This window comes from Ursus arctos, chromosome X (assembly GCF_023065955.2).
Source record: "Ursus arctos isolate Adak ecotype North America chromosome X, UrsArc2.0, whole genome shotgun sequence".
Lineage (NCBI taxonomy): Eukaryota > Metazoa > Chordata > Mammalia > Carnivora > Ursidae > Ursus > Ursus arctos.
Window position 1 is genome coordinate 93,018,786 of NC_079873.1, and position 19,508 is coordinate 93,038,293.

Below are 19,508 nucleotides of genomic sequence, written 5' to 3' on the forward strand. Positions count from 1 at the left end.
TGGGATGTCTTATGATATTTTGGAGACACGTGTCTTGGGAGCAGCAGCCTTTACACTGGAAGTTACTGTTTTGGGACGAACCATCCTCCCTCAGAGACAACATTTTGTTGAAAAACGTCTTGGGAAACAGGAAATCCGATCACCCTTGTAGAGTCTGTGAGCACGGCCAGGTTAATTTCTCGCGCTAAGGTCTCTAATGTTCTGGATGGGCCACTGCTTTGGCTCCCCTGCGAGTCAGGATAGGCTAGCCTCTGATGCAGTGACACATAAACAACACAGGCTCATTTGCTGCTCACATAAATAAAGTTTGATGCAGACTGGTTGGCCCTTCCCTGTCATGTAGCAATGCCACCTGGAACGCGTGACCTTCCAGGACACCATGGCAGAGAAAAAGACAGCTGGAAGCCCGCGTGCGTTCACTGCCACTTTTTTTTTTTTAAAGATTTTATTTATTTATTTGACAGAGATAGAGACAGCCAGCGAGAGAGGGAACACAAGCAGGGGGAGTGGGAGAGGAAGAAGCAGCCTCCTAGCGGAGGAGCCTGATGTGGGGCTCGATCCCATAGCGCCGGGATCACGCCCTGAGCCGAAGGCAGACGCTTAACCGCTGTGCCACCCAGGCGCCCCGTTCACTGCCACTTCTGCACCCATTTCAGTGACAGCAGCTAATCTCCTCGCCCCGACCTAACCGCGAGGGGGACTGGGCTGTGGAGAGGTGTGCCGGGTATATATGGCGGCTGGTCGCAGCCTCCGCTGTGTTGTCTGGGTACCACCTGACCATTAACTTCCCATCCCACTCTCAGGGAATGCATGAGCGACGCTGACGTTCTAATTCCGTAACAGACTGGACTGCGATCACCAAACCCCCTCTTCCGTGTGGCAGGACAGGAGGCAGGACAGGCATACTCCCCTGTTTGCCACTTACTGTCCTTTTCCCCCCTCGTCACTCACCATGAAACACACACTCTCCCCTCTGCTTCTGTCCCTAAGAGTCACGCTCCCTGTGAGCGTAAGTGTTGCCTCCAGGTCAGACGCCTTTGTCACTCGTCCCAGGTTCTGGTTCTGACAGGAGCTGTGGGAGCGTTGGGTAAGAAAGTGCGGGAGTTGTTCTTTGTGAAGTTGGTCTCCCAAGGCCAAGGCAGGCCGGCCATGTCTGCAGTGGCCCTCATGCCGCGGGGCTGATTGAGCTTAAGTTCATTTACGATCTCTGACAAGATCGGGTGAGCAGACTCCCCCCGGGGTCTGTGAGTATCACCGGGAGAGGGAAGGCGGTCCTTCTCCCAGGAGGAGGATGACTAGTGGAGCCATTTCCAGATTTCTCGCTGGCAATGAAGACCAAATTCCCAGAAGTTACCTGCGCAGTAGAAAGTGGTTGGCTGTTCCTGACCCGACTCAGTGTTTACCTGAACCATAACCACTAGAGTATACGAGAGTGTGTGTGTATGTGCGTGTATTCAGATATATATGTAAAATATATATCAGATATATATTTATGTACGTATACGTATATATAAATCCTATGGTACTTGCTCAGCCCTTACAACAATTTACTTCTGTCGCTTTCCCTTTGAACCTCAGGCATGAGCAAATGACGGCAGTCATTTGCTCTTTCGGCCTTCGGGGTCTCGCACAGGAAAGGAGTGGGTGGAGTCAGTGTGGACGAGCCCAAGGAGCGCAGATCTGCCAGACCTGCAGCTCGGCTTCTGTGCCTCCGACATCCATGCCTTTCTGAGGCGTCGGCTCCGAACCGGCTGTGAGCTACCCACAGAGTGGCCGGTTGGCTGATGAGCTGGCTGGGGAAGAGGGGTGGGAGGGGCAGAAATGGAAGGAGGTAGGGGTCAGGAGGGGCCGTGTCTGAAAGAGGTGGCGATGATCTGTTTTCACTTTCCCTCTTGGGCTTCATCGCTATACTCTGCGTGGGTCTCGTTTTCTTGTTTTCTTGAATCGGGGCGAGACTCACCCAGATGTCAGTTCGCAAATAGAAATCACATCCGCTTACAGAATCACTGCCAGACTCATTATGGTTCAAAGATTTCTAAGATCCGCGTACAGCAGTCACTTGGGCTGGAGTTTCCCATTTAAATTTATTTCACACAATTCCATCTTATGTCCTTTATAACGTGCTCTCATTGTGTCTCCGTTATTTCAGCTTGCACTGCTTTAAAAAGTTCCTTGACGTAATCTTTAAATCTAGCTGTGAAAACATCGTTTGAGGGTTGCCGTTTACATTTCCCTTTTCTTTCGCCATAACACAATTTCGATTCTTCAGTTTGACACTTTCATGTCTTCCTCTTTCCATTTCATATCTCTGCTATGATCGCCACTTTCTTCCCTAAATTCCCTCCTCCTCCCCAACATCAAATCCTAAGCTTTCCCCCTTTTCCAGATCTCTGATTGGAGGTGTTACGTATGATTTCTAGTAAAGCTTTGGAGAGGTATGTGTTTAACTTTTAGCCAGTTAGACTGTCTCAGACTTACGTGATCACTCCAAGGACTTCAAAGAAATTCGCCTTAAAAAACTAAAATAGTCCACTGTGATACCTCATTTATCCTCTCCAAATATCTGGAAACTAGGTGGGGATGAGTTTTCCCTCCCCTGTTTTACAGATGGTAAATCAAGGTTCAGAGATGCTCAGTAACGTTTCCGCTTTCATCGTCCCGCTGGTTGGTGGGCGTCCAGCCCAAAATAACGAAATGATGACCTGTGGACTCTGCATTATTGCTTGTAGCCTGGGCTACAAATGACACTGGACAGGCTGAGGGGGACTTCTCTGCATTATGTGGGGGTTAATGGTCTGGCAGAGGCAGAACTCTGGGGTTCGAAGTCCCCAGAGGGCAGGGACCCCGGCCTCTAGGCCACCCTCCTTTTTTATCCTGTGCATAGCTGGGCCTTTGGGGCCTGGCCCAGCTCTCCCAGCAGCGCCTGGTGGTAATCCTTGCCTACAGAGGGGTGTGGACACAGTGAGGATTTCTCTGTCAATAACGACCATTTTCAAGCGTCGGTCCTTAAAGTAAGTGATGGCTGAGGATGGGAGGCAGAACGGCCTTCCCTGCAGCTTGTCACATGAAGCAATGACTATGAAAGTGGGTTCTAAATTGTGAAACTACGGCACCTATGAGGGCTAGTGCTATCACCTCGTCAATGGCGTGCGTCGCTTTTCTCCCAAGATTTTTAGGAAAGACCTCAAAGATCTCAAGTATTGCTACAGTTACAAAACTTCAAAAATCACTTTGTTTGGCTTACTTCTGATAAGTGCCTTTTTTTTTTTGCTTGAAGGTAGAACCCCTGGCTTATTTATCACCCCCCCACCCCGCCCAGCTTCATTGAGGTATAATTGGTATACAAAAAACCTGCAAATAATGAATATATATAATTTGGTGAGTTATGGATGGACCCAGAAGACATTATCCTAAGTGAAATAAGCTGGTCACAGGACAAATACTGCATGATTCCTGATACACGAGGTGTCTAAAATAGTCAAAGGTATAGAAGCAGACAGTACGGGGGTGGTTATCAGCGGGGGGGGGGGGGCACAGGGATGGGGGCATTGTCGCTCAATGGGCATAAAGTTACAGTTACACAATACAAGATGAGTAAGTTCCAGATATCTGCTGTACGGCATCGTGCTGAAAGTTAACAATAGGGTATTGTGCACTGAAACAATTCATTAGTGCATTTTTTTTTTTTAACGCCATCGGGTTTCCCTAAGGATCTGCCTAAGCACGAGAAATCACATTTTCCATTTCCTCAGCGCTTCACAGTCCTGGGAACAAAGCAGAGATGCTCCCCCGTTGGAAGTTAGAGGAGATCTCCGAAGCCAGCGTTGTCCCTGCTTTGTCAGCACTTGATTTTCTGAAAGAAGAATCTGGCATGGCCTCGTGTTTATCCTTAGCTATTCTTCCCCATTTTCTGTCACTCAGAGCTGTCTGAGCCCGGGAGTTGGTGTGGGGACAGGGAATTTTGAGGCCTGGCCTGATCCCAGGCAGATATTCAGTAGCACAACACTTAACCCTAGGCCAGGCTTCTGGCACCTTCTGTTCTCTGGTAATATGCCCTGACTCTGAAAGGAGAAAATAGCTACATACTCCGTCAAACACACAGAGATAGCACTGAAGCTACAAACTTTATTCCCTAGGCCTCTTCTGGTGCCTTGTTTATAATTGCAACAAGCTCTAAAGGGTTCTGTACTCTGGTTTCCTAGGCGTACAGATCAGAAGCAACAGGAAGAGATGTTGGAGTGGGGGATGCGGGCGTGGGCTGGGGAGAAGCTCAGACAAACTGACAGGGGAAGTGCCCACTTGAAGGCCTGATATCCTGTGAAGGGACAGAAAAACAAAACAGTATAACACAATACAGGATGTTGCTGCTTCTGGTTACCCTGAGTTAGCCGGAAAGAAGATTTGAGTGAGTAAGAAATCTGGGAATGGTGTAATATATACGTATATATTTCATGTTATCAAAACCACTGTTTAAAAGTTTTGGAGTTTAAAGGAGAAGGTTCCCTTATGTGCACAAATCCAGTTATTTCTAACTCTGCCGTACCTCACCTAAACCAGAATTATGAGGCATTTACTGGAATGACATTATAATGCTTTTTTTAGAGTAAGGATTTGCAAGGGCCCAGAGGGACCGAAACGAACAGGGGTTTTGTGAGAGAGATTCAGGCCCTGAGGCAGAATGAAGGAGGCGGGGGTCATTCATTCTCTGATTTGGTCCGTGTAGAAGTGTCCCCTTTCAGACCTCATCGCAGCCTCCCTCAAGGGCCCGTAGGATTTTTCTCAGATTTCTGCGATTGGCCCAGGATCGGCCTGTGATCCTCCCAGGAAGCCCGAGCTGTGTGGGAGGGCAACCGAGGGCTTGGGGTCCCAAACAGGAAGTGACTTCAATCCTGCCCGAAGTCGCCGCCTGCCAGCTCGGCTGTTGCCCGGGTTCACTGTGCTGAGGCACCAGCCCAGCCTATTCATCACGGGCGCTGAGTCAGCGATCGGGGCAGGGCACAGAGGCTGGCGGTGCGCAGACAGGCTGCCTGTCCTTTCTGACCTGCTGCTGTGAACTGGCAGGACTTGGGTGGGAGGCGACGCTGGTGGGGCCGGGGCTTTCAGCGGCTGTCACGTGGGACAGCAATCACCACCCCCCTCCGCTCCCCCCATCGCCGCTACCCGCCCCCGGCCTTTTGCTGGTCATTTGAGAGTCTGGCCTCCCACTTGCGCCAGCAGGAAGGTCTGTTTTGCTCACTGTTCTCCCTGAGCCCCCGTCCCCTGACACAGAGTATGCTTGACTTGGCTCGAAGCCAAGAAGCAGCGAGGCCGCCGAGCCCGTAAAGCAGGCAGAAACCCGTCTCACGAGTCCTTGGAATTGTGATGCCTTGGCTCGGCCTTTTGCCGCCCTTCCCTGTTCCCCTGTTCTGGGCCCTTAACGCGCTCCATCGAGGGAAGGTTGCTGATCGGAACCTACGGCATTCACCTTCTCTGGGGGATGACTCTTATGGCGGTGGAAGTACTACGTAGGCACTAAAATGAGCTTGACACCAGGCCGGGGCTCAGGAAGGCCGCGCTCTGGTCCTGCATCAGCCGTGGACCGCTGGGCAGTCTCAGGCAGATCTCTTAGCCATCTCCCCGAGCGGGAGGGAGCGATGGTTCTAGGAGACAATCTCTAAGCTCTAAGCGTGAAGCCTTCCATCCTCTTTCCTGTTCAGACAGACGGAAACCTTTTGGTCCATCCCCGAGAGTGTCTTTTCTTTTTCCCTTGGTGCCCTTGTCCCCCTTCCCAGGAGCCTCGCTTTTGGTGACGTAGTTATTAATCGATTCCTTTTGGAGGCTGCTCTGGGAAGAAGGAGAGATTGTTTAGAGACGCAGAAGTGCTGGGGGGTTTGACTTTGGAACTGCCATATGGAATTCAGGATGAATAGTGAGTGTGGGCCCATCTGGAATTCTAATCACGGAGTCACAGGGAGATGAGCCCAGCTCCCCGTCTGTGACGCAGTGAGATTGGGAGCTAGACCCCTCCGCCTCAGTTTGCTCCCTTGCAAGTGACCGAGTGGGCGCAGAAGGGCTGTGCTGCGCCGTCACCTCTCGTCCTTAGCACTGCCCAGGAAAAGCAGGAGGGTGTGGCAGCAGGCTTGGACCTGGAGACCCAGCAAGTGGCAGACTGTATTAAAGGCCCACTGTTTGGTGCCTGAGCCAGGCATTGTGGAGTAGGGAGACTAAGAGGACAGCTTTCTTCAAACAAACCCTGCCTGTTCTTGCTTTTGGGCCTACATCAAGTTGTTCCCTCCAGTTGGCATGCCCTCCTTCTCCGCTTAGCTTATGCAAAAAATGCCCATCCAGCAAGTTCCACCTCTTCCACTAAGTCCAGCACACTTTTACTGAGGACCTCTCACTTACCCAGCCCTCTCTGGGGCATACACAGATGAAGAAAGGCTTAGTCCCTATCCTCAGGCTGACCGAACTCTATTCCTATTTGCTTCACGCTCGTCCCTTTCTCCTCTCTGGCTAACACTTAAGCGCTCTGAGGGTGATGGCCGCATCTCGAGGGATCCACAGCCACTCCAAGTTGGGCGAGTCACTAGAAGGACTCACAAACCACAACAGCAGATTTTACTCACAGCTCAGGTTTTCACGGCAAAGGGTACAGAGACAGGCAGCTGGAAAATGTAGGCCTCAGCCAGGCATGGGCTTTCAGGTTCTTCCGCTTCGAGGGTGACCCAGGAGCAACTAGCAGCGAGCTATAGGGACACCTGCGACATGTCTCTGCCCAGGAAAGCCTGCTCAAGCCTCAGGGTCTGAGGCTTCCATGAAACAAAAGTCAGGATTCCAACATCAAAACCAGGTACACCATGGATCTTGTTAGACGATTCTGAGAGGTCCTCCTGAGCTGGTGCAACTTGCCCCATTGCTCTGGACATATAAAACAACATCATCGGTCAGAGACACGAAGAACCTTCTGAGGGCCGTATTCCCAGGGGTGGGTCCAGGGTCAGTCATGATTCCAGGCTCCCGTGGGGACGTGCAAGGAGTGATCAACCAGGCCTTCTGCATTCATTTTCTCTTCTAAGCCGTGTCTTCTCCATTTCACATATCCTCTCAGAGTACCCTCTTGGTGCGGAGTCACGCCAGACCTGACCTGTCCTCTGAGCCCGAGACTCGCGTATATTTCACCATCTACTTGCCATGTCGGGTTCCGTGAGCGTTGGCACGTCCACACATCAAAACGTGAACTTGAATCCCTCTCTTAGCCTGCCCTTCCCCGTCCCAGGCGCTGTCAGCATCAATCTCGCTGTCGCTCAAGCGCCCGAATCTGGCTGTGACCCTTGGTGCTCTTCTGCTCACCTGCCACAGCCGGTCAGTGATTGCCATTGGCTCTAACTCGAGGCGCCTCCCAGATGTGACCCTCTCTCATTCTCTCAGCCGCCGTAGTCTACAGCACCAGCAGCTTCCATCTGGATTACTCGCCTTCGAAGTGTTTCTGCTTGTCTCCCCGACGGCCCGTTCCCCACCCCCCACCCAGAGTGATCCCTGAGAATGCAATACCAGGTATGTCACTGCCTGCTATTCACAACCTCCGATGGCTTCTCGACAGGCTGGGATTAAAATTCACACCTTTTAGTCCGCTGCTCACTCGTCATGCTCTAGCCTCACACCAGTGAGTGGGTCTCTTTCCTCCTCGTAGGATCTCCCTTCTTCCAGCACTGTTCTTCCTCTAACCCTTCAAATGCTTCGTGTTTTTTTTTTTTTAAGATTTCTTTCTTTATTTGTTTTAGGGAGGGGGAGGGGCAGAGGGAGAGAGAGTCGCCAGCAGTCTCCACGCTGAGCACAGAGCCCCAGGGCGGAGCTCGACCTCATGACCCTGAGATCATGACCTGAGCCAAAACCGAGAGTCAGACGCTTAACCGACTGCACCACCCGGCTGCCCCTGAAATGCTTTGCGTGTTACTTCCACGGTCAGTCCCTTACCGAGACCTTCTCTGACCGCCCTACCTGAGGCAGCCTTGGCCCTCCCCTCATCTGAAATCATGATCATTGATTTGTTTATGTATTTGTTGTCACGCAACACTGCCTAGAATGGCAGCTCATGAGAGAAGACCGTCTGGCACCTGGCACCATGCCACATTCAGAGTAGGGATTCAGAAATATTCGTGATAAACGCAGTAGAAAATTAATCAGTAATCCACATGTGATTACGAGCGGGTCTCTGCCCTTAAAGGTTTATGTTCTACGGAAGAGTTGAGTAGGAGAAAGCAAAACGTACAGAAAATGTTCCTGTGCTTTCTGGTGTGCCCAGCATAGGACAGGTCAGCGTCCTGGGTGGGAGAAACTAGCCGCCGATGGGCAACATCACACAGCTGAAGTCTCTCCAGCCCAGCATTCTCTTTTGACCGGCTTCGAGGGGCTGTTTGGAGGGAGATGCCAGCAGCCTGGAAAGTCCAAAAGGAAGACAAGGGTTGTGGGAGCCGAGGTCTTACCCAGGGTAGAGGCGGTGGTGTCTGTGCCGGAGTAGTACCCACAACTGTGCTTGCACCGGGCCTCCGGCTTCTTCAAGCCCGGCCATGTGGGTCTCGACAGATCCTGTGGACGCTCTGATATTGTTTACTAAATTTCTGTTCTGCTTAAACCCGTCAGAGTGGATTGCGCAGTTTGCCACTGAGACCTCTGCTCTATCTCCTAGGTTGAGAAAAAAAAAAAAAAAACGTTGAAAATCAGGATCCTGACTTGTAACTGACATTGAAGCTTGACTGGAAAACGTTAAAGTTATACGGGCCTTGGAGGCTTTGCCTCAAAACCGAAGCGATACGTGTAACCGTATCAAAGTGACATGCCCAGTCTGAGGCAGAGTAATTTATTTAGTCACATGCCTGGGGAAAATTGCATATGTTGTTATGTGTTTGTGAAGCACCCTTAAAAAAACGAGCATCTGCTTCTTTAAGTTACACACTATTATAATCCAGTGTAATTCTTATTACAAGGGAAAGAGACTTAAAATATTTTAAAAAGGCAAAACTAGGGGCGCCTGGGTGGCACAGCGGTTAAGCGTCTGCCTTCGGCTCAGGGCGTGATCCCAGCGATCTGGGATCGAGCCCCACATCAGGCTCTTCTGCTATGAGCCTGCTTCTTCCTCTCCCACTCCCCCTGCTTGTGCTCCCTCTCTCGCTGGCTGTCTCTATCTCTGTCAAATAAATAAATAAAATCTTTAAAAAAAATAAAAAAAAAATAAAAAGGCAAAACTAAACTGCAGCGTTGAAAGTTGTAACTTGGGTGACGTAAAACAATAAACAAAGGTAAGGAAGAGATTACTGCAGAAGTCAGCCTGGCGGTTAATTTTAGGATTGGGCTGTATGTGTCAGGCTTCTGAAGCAGCTGGCAAAGTTCTATTCCTTGACGTAGATGATAATAAAAAGATATTTACTTTATAATAACCTTATCAAGCTCTACTGTTTTCCATATGTTATATTTTACAATTAAAAGTGGTTAAAAAATGAGTATATCAACTACTCAAATGTCAATTATTTTTGTGCAGATGGCCCTGGGTGTTTTCATTTCAGCATCTCTCAAGACTTTGTTGTAGATTTTTGTCTCTGGGAACAAGTGAGTTCCTGTATAAGTTGAACAGAGAGCATAAAACATGTCTCATTTCTTATCATTAAAGTCCTACGGATGACAGCAAGCACCCTTTTTTCCCCTATCAAGTTGGCAAAGACTTACAAAGACGTTATTACTCAATGTTGGCGAAAATATGAAGAGATGGGTATTTAACGTGCCCTGCTGGTAACAACGTAAATGAGTACGATCTTTCTAGTAAGCCATTTTGTGGTTTGTAACAAGGACCTTAAAAATCGTCACACTTTTTTTTTTTTTTTTTTTTTTACCCCGTGAACTCAGTTCTAGGAATTTTATGTTGAGGAAATGATCAGAGATGTGCAAGAAAATATACATGCAAGGACGTTCTCACGGCAGCTTTGTGCAATGTCTTGGAAGCAGCAGGAATGTTGACCAGTGGGAAAGTAGTACCATCCCCAAATGAAATAGTACACAGCCATCAATATGATAGTTTGGAGCATAGGCACAGGGAATGGGGGATACTACTGCTGCTGCTGGTGGCCAACATTTACAGATCACTTACTGTTTGCCAGGGACTCCTAAACCTCTTTACCCGAATTCTCTCATCCTTGCAACACTCGGGTAGAGTACTTTATTTAGTCCAGCAGTATCTCATTTTATGTGAGTAGTGAGTGGTATCTCATTTTGCAGATGAGAAAACTGAGGTTCAGAAAGGTTCTGTAACTTACCCAGGCAACAGCCAGGGCCTGAATCCAGGCCTGAATACTCCAATTTCCAGAAAAGCTGTTAATAGTACTAATATTTAGGGGGAGGGAGTAGAGTGATTCTTATTTCCTACTTTATATTTTCTTTCACAAAGTTTCATGAAAGAAACACTTATCAATATTGCAATCAGAAAACAAGAGGAACTCCCGCCAGATATTCCTGCCGCACAGAGATACGCTCGCTGACTCCTAGTGGAAGTGTCCAGGAATGGGAGAAGGGCCAAGAGTCTTGAGGCAGGAAATACTAAATCGTTTCCTTGGGCTCAGCCTCTCAGGCTCTGTGACTAGGCCAGGACTTTCCTAAGAACACTGCCACCTAACTACAGACTGGAAAGCGGCTGCCTTGGTCTGGGTGCCTTGCTTCTGTACAAGTGGAATCTGGCTGGGGACAGAAAGGGCACGTGGACAGTGACAAAGGGTGGGGACTACCTGCTTTCTGAATGCTTTTTTTTAAAAGATTTTATTTATTTATTTGAGAGAGAGAGCACACAAGCAGGGGGAGCAGCAGAGGGAACGGGAGAAGGAGACTCCCCGCCGAGCAGGGAGCCCAACATGGGGCTCGATCCCAGGACCCCGGGATCACGACCTGCACCAAAAGCAGACACCTCACCAATGGAGCCACTCAGGCGCCCCTGCTTTCTGAATTTTCTACTAAAACTGCCTCCCTAAAATCTTGAGTTTCAGACCGCTTGCCTGAGAGCTGTGCACTAGGCCGCAGGAGTTCTGATTTGGCACTTGTGTGTACTTCTCTGCCACCTTCTGGCTCCATGCCAGGGGCCAGGTCCCCTCCTTCTGGCTCCGGGTAAGCAACAACCTTGGTTAGTTGGGGAGGACTTGCGGCTCCCAGTGGGTCACCGTGACTTCATACTGTGTCCGTAAGAATGCCAGCAGCATCCCCTTCCACCGGGTCACAACCAGTCTCTTCCCCAGACTTGGATCTTTTGAGGGAAGGTGAGGCAAGAAAATACAGCAGACCCAGCGTGAACCCTTCTCCCGGCCCGGGAAAGCTTAGTCAAGAACGCTGCCCTCCTAAGGACAAGTCAGTATATGGAAGAGAGACACTCGGGGAGTTTGCCCCAAGGTTAACTGCGAGACCTGGAAACGAAACCTAGCTGTCCTGCTTCTTGGGCCCCCCTCTGCCGTCTATATTTAGGCAAGAGGCCCCGAGGCTTGTCCACCTTGTCTGAGAGCCAAAGTAGGCACACAGTTTGCTCATAAACATTCCCGTGCTTGCCAGCTCACGCCTGCCAAGCATTTACATGTTGGTTTTAAAATGCGAGCCTCCCCTTGCACCCAGCTCCCAGGGCCTGCAGGGAACACACACCAGGGGATCGACAGGCCTGAGTTTTTCCCAAAGCCAAGTGACCTCAGCCAAATGGCCCAAAATGAAAGGCGTGACTCTCACTGTTTCATCTTGGCAGGGCTCAGCGAATGACTCCCTCTCAGACCCACTGTTCCCGGTCACAGTTCTTTGAGTGTGTTGACCTACTTTCTCCCCTTCAGAGGGAAGACAGAAACCAATAAACGTCTCCAGCGAGTACTCTGCTTTCAGGAACATGGATTCTGTCTTCTGGCCCCTGGTCCTCCTTCCCATGCTCCATTATCACTCGGCTCTAAGCACTTCGAGCATGACTGCGTCAGAACCCTGAGGGTCGCTTACTGTCCCCATTTTACAGCTGTGTTTTCAGAGGTAGCACGCCCCACACATCCCCGAGGTGGGGGCAGAGCCTGCCCAGCCTGCTTTTCCCTGCCACAGCTCACTATTAAGTGGCACGAACTGCACCAAAGTCCCTTCTGCCTCCGAATCTTCCGGAAATCAGCAGGGGGGCCTCTGATTTGGGCCACCTTATACCGTGTGCCTGGACGCATTACGGACTGAGAGACATTCAGCTGGAGACCCCAGACCTGACTCGTTTTAATACATCTTTGGTGTGGGCCTCCAGGAAAAGTCTTGGGGGGCTCAACTCTTTAGTCACCTTGACAGGTGGAACCCCTCTTTGGACAGTGTGTACAGGTGACTCTCAAATACCTACACTAATTTTTTTTCTATGACAAATCGATCATTCTAGGCTCTTTTACCCTTCCCAGTCTGCACGCTCTTGCCCACTTCCTGTAGCTGTCGGCTAGAATCAGCTTGGAAAGTATATACTCGTTTTAATGTCAAGCTGAGAAAAGTTAATTAGAGGCATAAATCTGCTGGGGCTCGGAGGAAGGGCGTGGATGGGTCACATCATGTATTCCAGAGTGCCTTTTGGATTCTCGGCTGGCTTTATTAACCCTCCACGTCCGTTCTCCACGACCAAGGGTAAGTGAGCATATCTTAGTTAGCTCCGCTATCCCTGGGGGTCCTTCCTCTCCTTTCTTCCCCCCTCATCCGTGTGAGCAGAGCAGATAATAACCTGCCTGCCTTCTAGCCGCCTCTCGTATTTCATTTACATCGGGGAACTTGGGATTTTTAAAAAAGGTTCCGGGTCTTTTTTACCAGCTGCACAATCATACTGGAGTCCCAGTGGCCACCAGAGGCTGTACCCGAGCAGCCAGCAGCTCTCAGGCCAGCTGGGCCCGGGCTGGGGTGAGCCGTCCCTCGGGAGAGCCGAGTAGGCAGCAGGTGGTGGGACAGGGTGTGGCTGCAGACGGCCATCCGGGATCTCTACTTCTTGGGGACCTTCCAGACTTGTGGCCCTAAAGGGGCTGTCCCCCACCCAATCATCCAGGTGGGAAGCAGCATGAGAGTGAATAGAGCTCCGCATTCCCAGAAGCAGAGAGAGGAGGGGCAGACAGGACGGGGCTGAGGATGAGCCACGGGCAGCGGATGGAAAGGGTGACATTGCCAAGGAGGTGAACGGGGTGGGGGGGGTCAAGAGTGGAAGTTATTACCTTAACGTATGTCTCCGAGTTGCCCCAGGATCCTGAAGTGAGAAGAGCCCAACTGGCACGGGAGAAGGGATCGGCCCCGGGAGGCAGCCGGTGGAGCCGGCGCATGAGGGAGAGCGCGCCGTTGTGCCGCGCCGTCCTAGAGAATGTCCCGTCATGAGGGAAATCGTCTCTGTCCACGCTCTCTCGCGGGGCTGTCAGCAGTCGCCTGTGGCTTCTGAGCGCTTGAAGTGTGACTAGTGGCACCGAGGCACTGGATTTTTCATCTAATTTTCTTTGAATGAATTTAAGTGTCCCCAGCCACACATGGCTGGTGAATATCCAGCAGGGGGCATGGCGGGGGCGGGGGGCGTTGCAGCTCGGGAGTGACAAGGTGGGGGACCCAGGTGACCGGAAGCCAGCAGCCATGGTGGTTCATGGCCTGCTCCTGGCATTTGTCCCGGTTGACCGCTGACTACCTCTGCAACCTTGGACAAGTCACCTACCCTCTGTGGGCCCACTCTGCCCTCTGGGCGGTGGAGAGCAGAGCCCTGCCGACAGCACATGGGGCCACCAGAAGGCCTGACTGCATGTGACATGCGTCACCAAGTGCCTGGTGGCCACGGAGCTCTCAGGAAATGGTTGCGGTGGCGATGCTTTGGTGTCAGGGTGTCGTGACGTTTACTCCCATCTCATTTTCCTGTGCCTTGGCCCTAGTCACTGAGACCGATAAATCAACCTACCTTGCCAGTGCTCGAGGCATGAGGCTTAATGGCCTGTGCCCCGACTGACTCCCTTGAGTGCCCCAGCAAGAGATCCGTTATTTGATTTTGGAACTTCATTGTGTCTGAGCTTTGAACGAAATGAGATTTTAAGATGAAAGACAAGATGAAATAGTCAAGGTCAGAATAATAACATGAAAGAAATCACAGGCCCCACGTTCCCAATTTCCCATCCGTTGAACAGACATTTATTTACTGAATCTATACTGAGAGACCAGTGCTGACAAGCATAGACTCTGGGCTTGTATCCAGTACTTACTAGCTGTGTGACCTTGGGCAAGTTACTTAACCCTCTCTGTCTCTATTTCCTTATTTGTCAACGGGGCATAATAATAGTACCGATCTTTCGGGGCGTTGTAAAGAATCAATACACGTAGCGCACTCACGGAATTACTTGGCACCGAGGAGCACTTGATAAATATTGGCTGATGTGACGACTATATGCTGGTACCACGATTGGGTCACTTTAAAGGGACCCTGGTGGCAGCAGTGGGGGGCAAGACGGGCAGCAGAGCTACCAGCCAAGAGACGATTGTATTCCAGGCATGAGATGAGGAGATTGAGGGACTGAAGGAACTATTGCAGGGATAGAAGGGTAGGGAACAGCTCTGGATATGTTAAGAGACCCGATCGACAGATGAAGGGATAGAGGATACAGAAGGAGGACCGCTTTTGGAGAGCAGGTGTCTATGCAATCATCTCGGCACGCATCAGGTTTATGCAGGGCAGTTAAGTAGTGGTTGTGGAACTTAGGGAAGAAAGAGGTTAGGACCAGGGGTACAAATGTGGGAGACCTTAGAACTCTGTGTCAGGCCCTCTTATTTCTCTTTCTCCACTTTCTTTCAAGGTGATTCCCGGTGCTTTCCACACCGTCTTTAGGCTGAGGAATTTCAATTTTCGAACTTCCATCTCTAGCCCTGATCACCTGCCTGAGGTCTAGACTTCTGGATACAGCCAGCTACTTACGCTCTCCTGTTGGAGGACTAACACACAGCTCAAATTCAATATGTCCAAAACCCTGTTCTTAAATCCATCCCCACCCCCACTCACTCCTCCCCCGTCTTCCAGTCACAGAGAATGGCACCCACCATCGGTCTAGTTGCTTAAGCCCAAAAACGTGGGGGTCACACGCTCTGGTTGTTTCTTCAGGTCACTTTTGTAGGCATTCCTCCCTCTGCCCACCCCTTTGGAATCTCATTCTACTCTTCAGGCTTTCCTTGAAGTGACGCTAAGACCGTACCTTTCCCGTGGCTTCGAGCATCCATCCCCTGACTCATTCATTCTGCAAAGATTCACCAAGCACCTGCTGGGTACTGTGCAAATGCTAGAGATTCAGTAGGAGCAAGGCAAATCGAGGCACCGCACTCATGGAGTGCTATTTGAGGGGTGGGGAAGACGTGTAATAAACAAACTGATAAATGAAACATGATTTCGGATGATAGTAAGGGAGAGAAAAAACAGGGTGACATGATGAGACACTGACCAAGGTCAGGACCATGATCAGGGAAAGCCTCTCCGAGGAGCTGACGTTGGAACTGAGACGTGGATGGTAGGAGAACATTTTAGGCAGGTGCAAACACCCTCAAGAGGGAACAAATGATAGGAGCCTAGCAAACAAGGACAGCAGGATGGGCTCAGATTAGAGATTTAGGTAAGGGCTCTATCTTATTAGGTCAAAGTAAAGAGCTTAGATATTATACACAGTGTAATTGAAAGCTCTTGGAGGGTTTTGAAGCAGGGAGACGGATATGGCATGATTTACATTTTGTAAAAGTTGGCTCTGGCTGTGGTGTGGAGAATGGCCTGTACAAGCTGGGAGACCAGGGAAGAGACTTGCCTCCACCCAGGAGAGACACGGTGACTGGGATTACAGTGGAGGCCAAGGGCAAGGAGAGAAGGAGAGAGAGATGAACATGTTAATTGGGGATAAGGCTGGTGGAATTTGCGGGACGACGGATGGGAGAGGAGGGAGAGGAAGGAATCAAAGGTCCTAGCAGGTGTTCCGTGAGTATTTGCGGAATGAATGAGCCAGGGGATGGATGGAGGTTGTTGAGGCCACGGGAAAGGTATGGTCTTAGGGTCACTTCAAGGAGAGCCTGAGGAGTAGAATGAGATTCCAAAGGGGTGGGCAGAGGAAGGAATGCCTACAAAAGCGACTTGAAGACACAAGCAGAGTGGTAGGTGGAGGAACAGGGAAGTGCCGCAGAAGGCGGTCCCGCTTCCCTCTCCAGAAGTAACTGATGCTAACAGATGGGTGGGTACCCTTCCAAATCGTCTTCTGTATATTTACATACATTCCCCAATGTTTATATTACATGCATATGTAGTCTTTGGGTTTTTATATAAATGAGCTCATAGTACATGCATTATTCTATCACTTGCTTTCTTAAAAAAATAACAGCTTTATTGAGCTATAATTCACATACCGTAGAATTCACACATTGAAAGTGTACAATTCGGTGGCTTTTTAGTATATTCACAGATATGTGCAACCACCGCCATAGTCCATTTTTAGAACATTTTCATCGCCTCAGAAAGAAGCCCCGTCTCCTTTAGAACGATTGCACCCTTATCACCAGTCCCCTCCCCCCACCCCAAAGCCACCACTGATCTCCTTTCTGTTTCTACAGATTTGCCCATTCTGGGCTTTCATATAAATGGAAGCATATCCTACGTGGTCTTTTGTGACTGGCTTCTTTCACTGAGCACCACGTTTTCAAGTTTCCTTTATGTTACAGCCTAGCTCCTAATGTCTTTCTGTTTATTGCCAAATAATATTCTATTGTATGTATAGACCACATTGTGTTTAGCCATTCATCAGCTGGTGGACACTAGGCTGTTCCCTACTTTGGGCTATTGTGAATAACGTCGTTACGGACACTCGATGACAAGGTTTTGTGTGGACACACATTCTCAGGTCCCTCGAGCGTCTATCTAGGGGTGGAATTGCCAGGCCATGTGATAACTCAATGGTTGACGTTTTGAAGAACTGCCAGACTGTCTTCCAAAGTCACTGTAACCTCCAGTCATTTTATACCCCCGCCAGCATCATCACTACACACTGTCCGCATCACCACAAACACTTGTCAGTGTCAAACTTTTTGATTACAGCCACACGAAGGTCTGTGATATCACTCACTCTTCTATGTAATGCACCTCGAATGTTCTTCCATATTGGCACGTATCGATCTCTCGTGCACTGAACTGCTGGGTAATATTTCACAGACACCATTCTTTCCGAGACGATCCCGTCTAGACGCCTGTGTTGTGTCCCCCCACCCAGGGCGCCGTAGCCTGGAGATGGAAACGGCAGTGGCGGGTGACCGCGTCGATCTGAATTTGGAAGTTGTGTGGCAGGTAAGGCAGGAGGCCAAGGTGAAACACGGTGTTCCTGGCTCATGGTGAGAGGGTATGTGAAGTGAGTGGCCAGCCCTGGCACGTACGGGTCCTGGTAAGTGACGGTGACAAGGAAGGCAGTGTCAAGTACAGCGTTGTGCCACACCCTAAAAGCGGGTTTCGCAGGAGAGTGGAGACTTAGTTTTTTGTCTTGTTTTGCACTTACTCGTTTCCTCTGTTGAGTTCCTTCCTTCCCTTCCTTCCCTCCTCCTTTCCCTCCTTCCTTCTGTCCTTCGTTCCTTCCTCCTTTCCTCCTTTCGTTTCCTCTTTTCCTCCCTTCCTTCTTCTTTCCTCCCTCCCTCCGTCCCTCCTCCCTCCCTTTCTACCGCCCCCTCCCTCCCTTCCTTTCTTTCTAAGATTGCGTCATTCGCTGTCTTGCCTTCTCAAATGATTCAGAACATAATATGACCTTGTCTTGTGACTCAGAGTGGCCATTCTGACCATCTGCTTTTGCCCTGGACCTCTGAAGCATGTAGGAATACGTCTTTCTCCCTTGAACGGGTCCCAGATTTCTGTGCTTTTGAAATTCTGTCTGCTTCAACTTCCAGCTTTACTCTTTGGTAAAGAGTAAAGAGACTGTGATCTGCATTATTCTAGGTTCTTCTAATATATATATATATATATATATAGAGAGAGAGAGAGAGAGAGAGAGAGAGAGAGAGAGAGAGAGATTTTTGACCAAGGACTGACCCCATGCATCTCCTGGGAAGTTTCTGGGTTTCCTGATAGCAATTTTACCTGCTGTTTAGATGGGTTTTTTCCTCGTCTAGGTTTGTGGTTACATTACGGTGGAGGCTACGAGGAGTCTGATCTCCAGAGAAGTTGTGGGTGCCTCTTTAATTGGATACAAGCTGTTTTGGGTGGGCGAGTTTTCCAGCATAGAAGAATTTAAATGAATAAGTTTGTGTTCACCTTACCCACGCTCTTTTTTAATGGTAGGGACCTGCCCTGTTGAATACAGCAACCACTGGCTACCTGTGGCTTTTTTTTTTTTTAAGATTTTATTTATTTATTTGACAGAGAGACAGCCAGCGAGAGAGGGAACACAGGCAGGGGAAGTGGGAGAGGAAGAAGCAGGCTCCCAGCGGAGCAGAGAGCCCGATGTGGGACTCGATTCCAGAATGCTGGGATCACGCCCTGAGCCGAAGGCAGATGCTTAACGACTGAGCCACCCGGGCGCCCCTACCTGTGGCTTTTACAACTCAAATAGAAATTAAATGAGTAAATCAAATTACCGATTCAGTGCCTCAGAAGTACTGGCCGCATTTCAAGTTCTCAGTAGTCACGTGTGGCGAGGGGTGACCCTCCTGGAGAGAGCAGGTAGACAACATTTCCGTCATCGCAGATAGTCCCGTTGGACCGCAGTGGTCTCATCTCCGAGCCAATCTCCTCTCGGCTCTCCCCTTCCCAGTCGGGAGAGTCTCCTGCTTTTAGCAGCAGCCGCACTCGTCCTACTCCGCAGTACCCCCGGTTGGGTCACCTGTCCTCCGTCAGCGTGCCGGGCCCCTGTTGTTGCTGTAACACAGCCCCACAAACGTCATGGCTTCACACAACACAAACACGTGGTCTTATGGGTGTGGTGATCAGAAGTCTCAAACCAGCCATCTCCCAGCGTCTGGAGGTCGCCGGCCCGCATTCTTTGGCTCATGCCCCCGTTCTCCATCTTCAGAGCCAGTGCGGAGCATCTTCACATCTCTGCCACACTCTCTGACCTCTGTTTCCAGCGTCACGTTGCCTTCTCTGACTCCCACGCTCTGCCCCTCTTGTCTATGAACTCTGTCATTAGATTAGACCCCCCCAGGTCCCCAGCTAACTCCAGGTCCTGTCTGAGTGTTGGCCCCGCTCTAACACAGGCTCTATTTCAGGGCCGATCTCTGCCAGCCTTTCTCCTTTCTGTCTCTCTCCCTGTCTCCCTCTGTCTGTCTGTCTCTCTTGTGTGTGCATACACACATGCACGCACACGCACACACACCAAAAAACCCTGGGAGCTTGCTACATTAACCAAGGCAAAGCCACCCGAGCTTCCTTGCCCAGAAAAGGGAGGCAGATGAAAGCCTGAGTCATTCCTGGAGAAGCAGCAGCAGAACCCAGTGCAAAATCGGTCTTCTATTTTCAGTCTGGACAAGACGGCATAGACTCATTTCTCCTTGCTCCTCCC

At 50.1% G+C, this 19,508-nt stretch overlaps 1 long non-coding RNA gene across 1 annotated transcript in view; it reads left to right on the forward strand.

Moving 5' to 3' along the window:
* Nucleotides 1-19,508, forward strand: part of LOC113241266 (uncharacterized) — a 65,262-nt gene that overhangs the window by 16,873 nt on the left and 28,881 nt on the right. The window contains exon 3 of the long non-coding RNA XR_003311497.4: nucleotides 17,238-17,311. This is a non-coding gene — a long non-coding RNA (uncharacterized LOC113241266). The remainder of the gene's footprint in view (nucleotides 1-17,237; nucleotides 17,312-19,508) is intronic.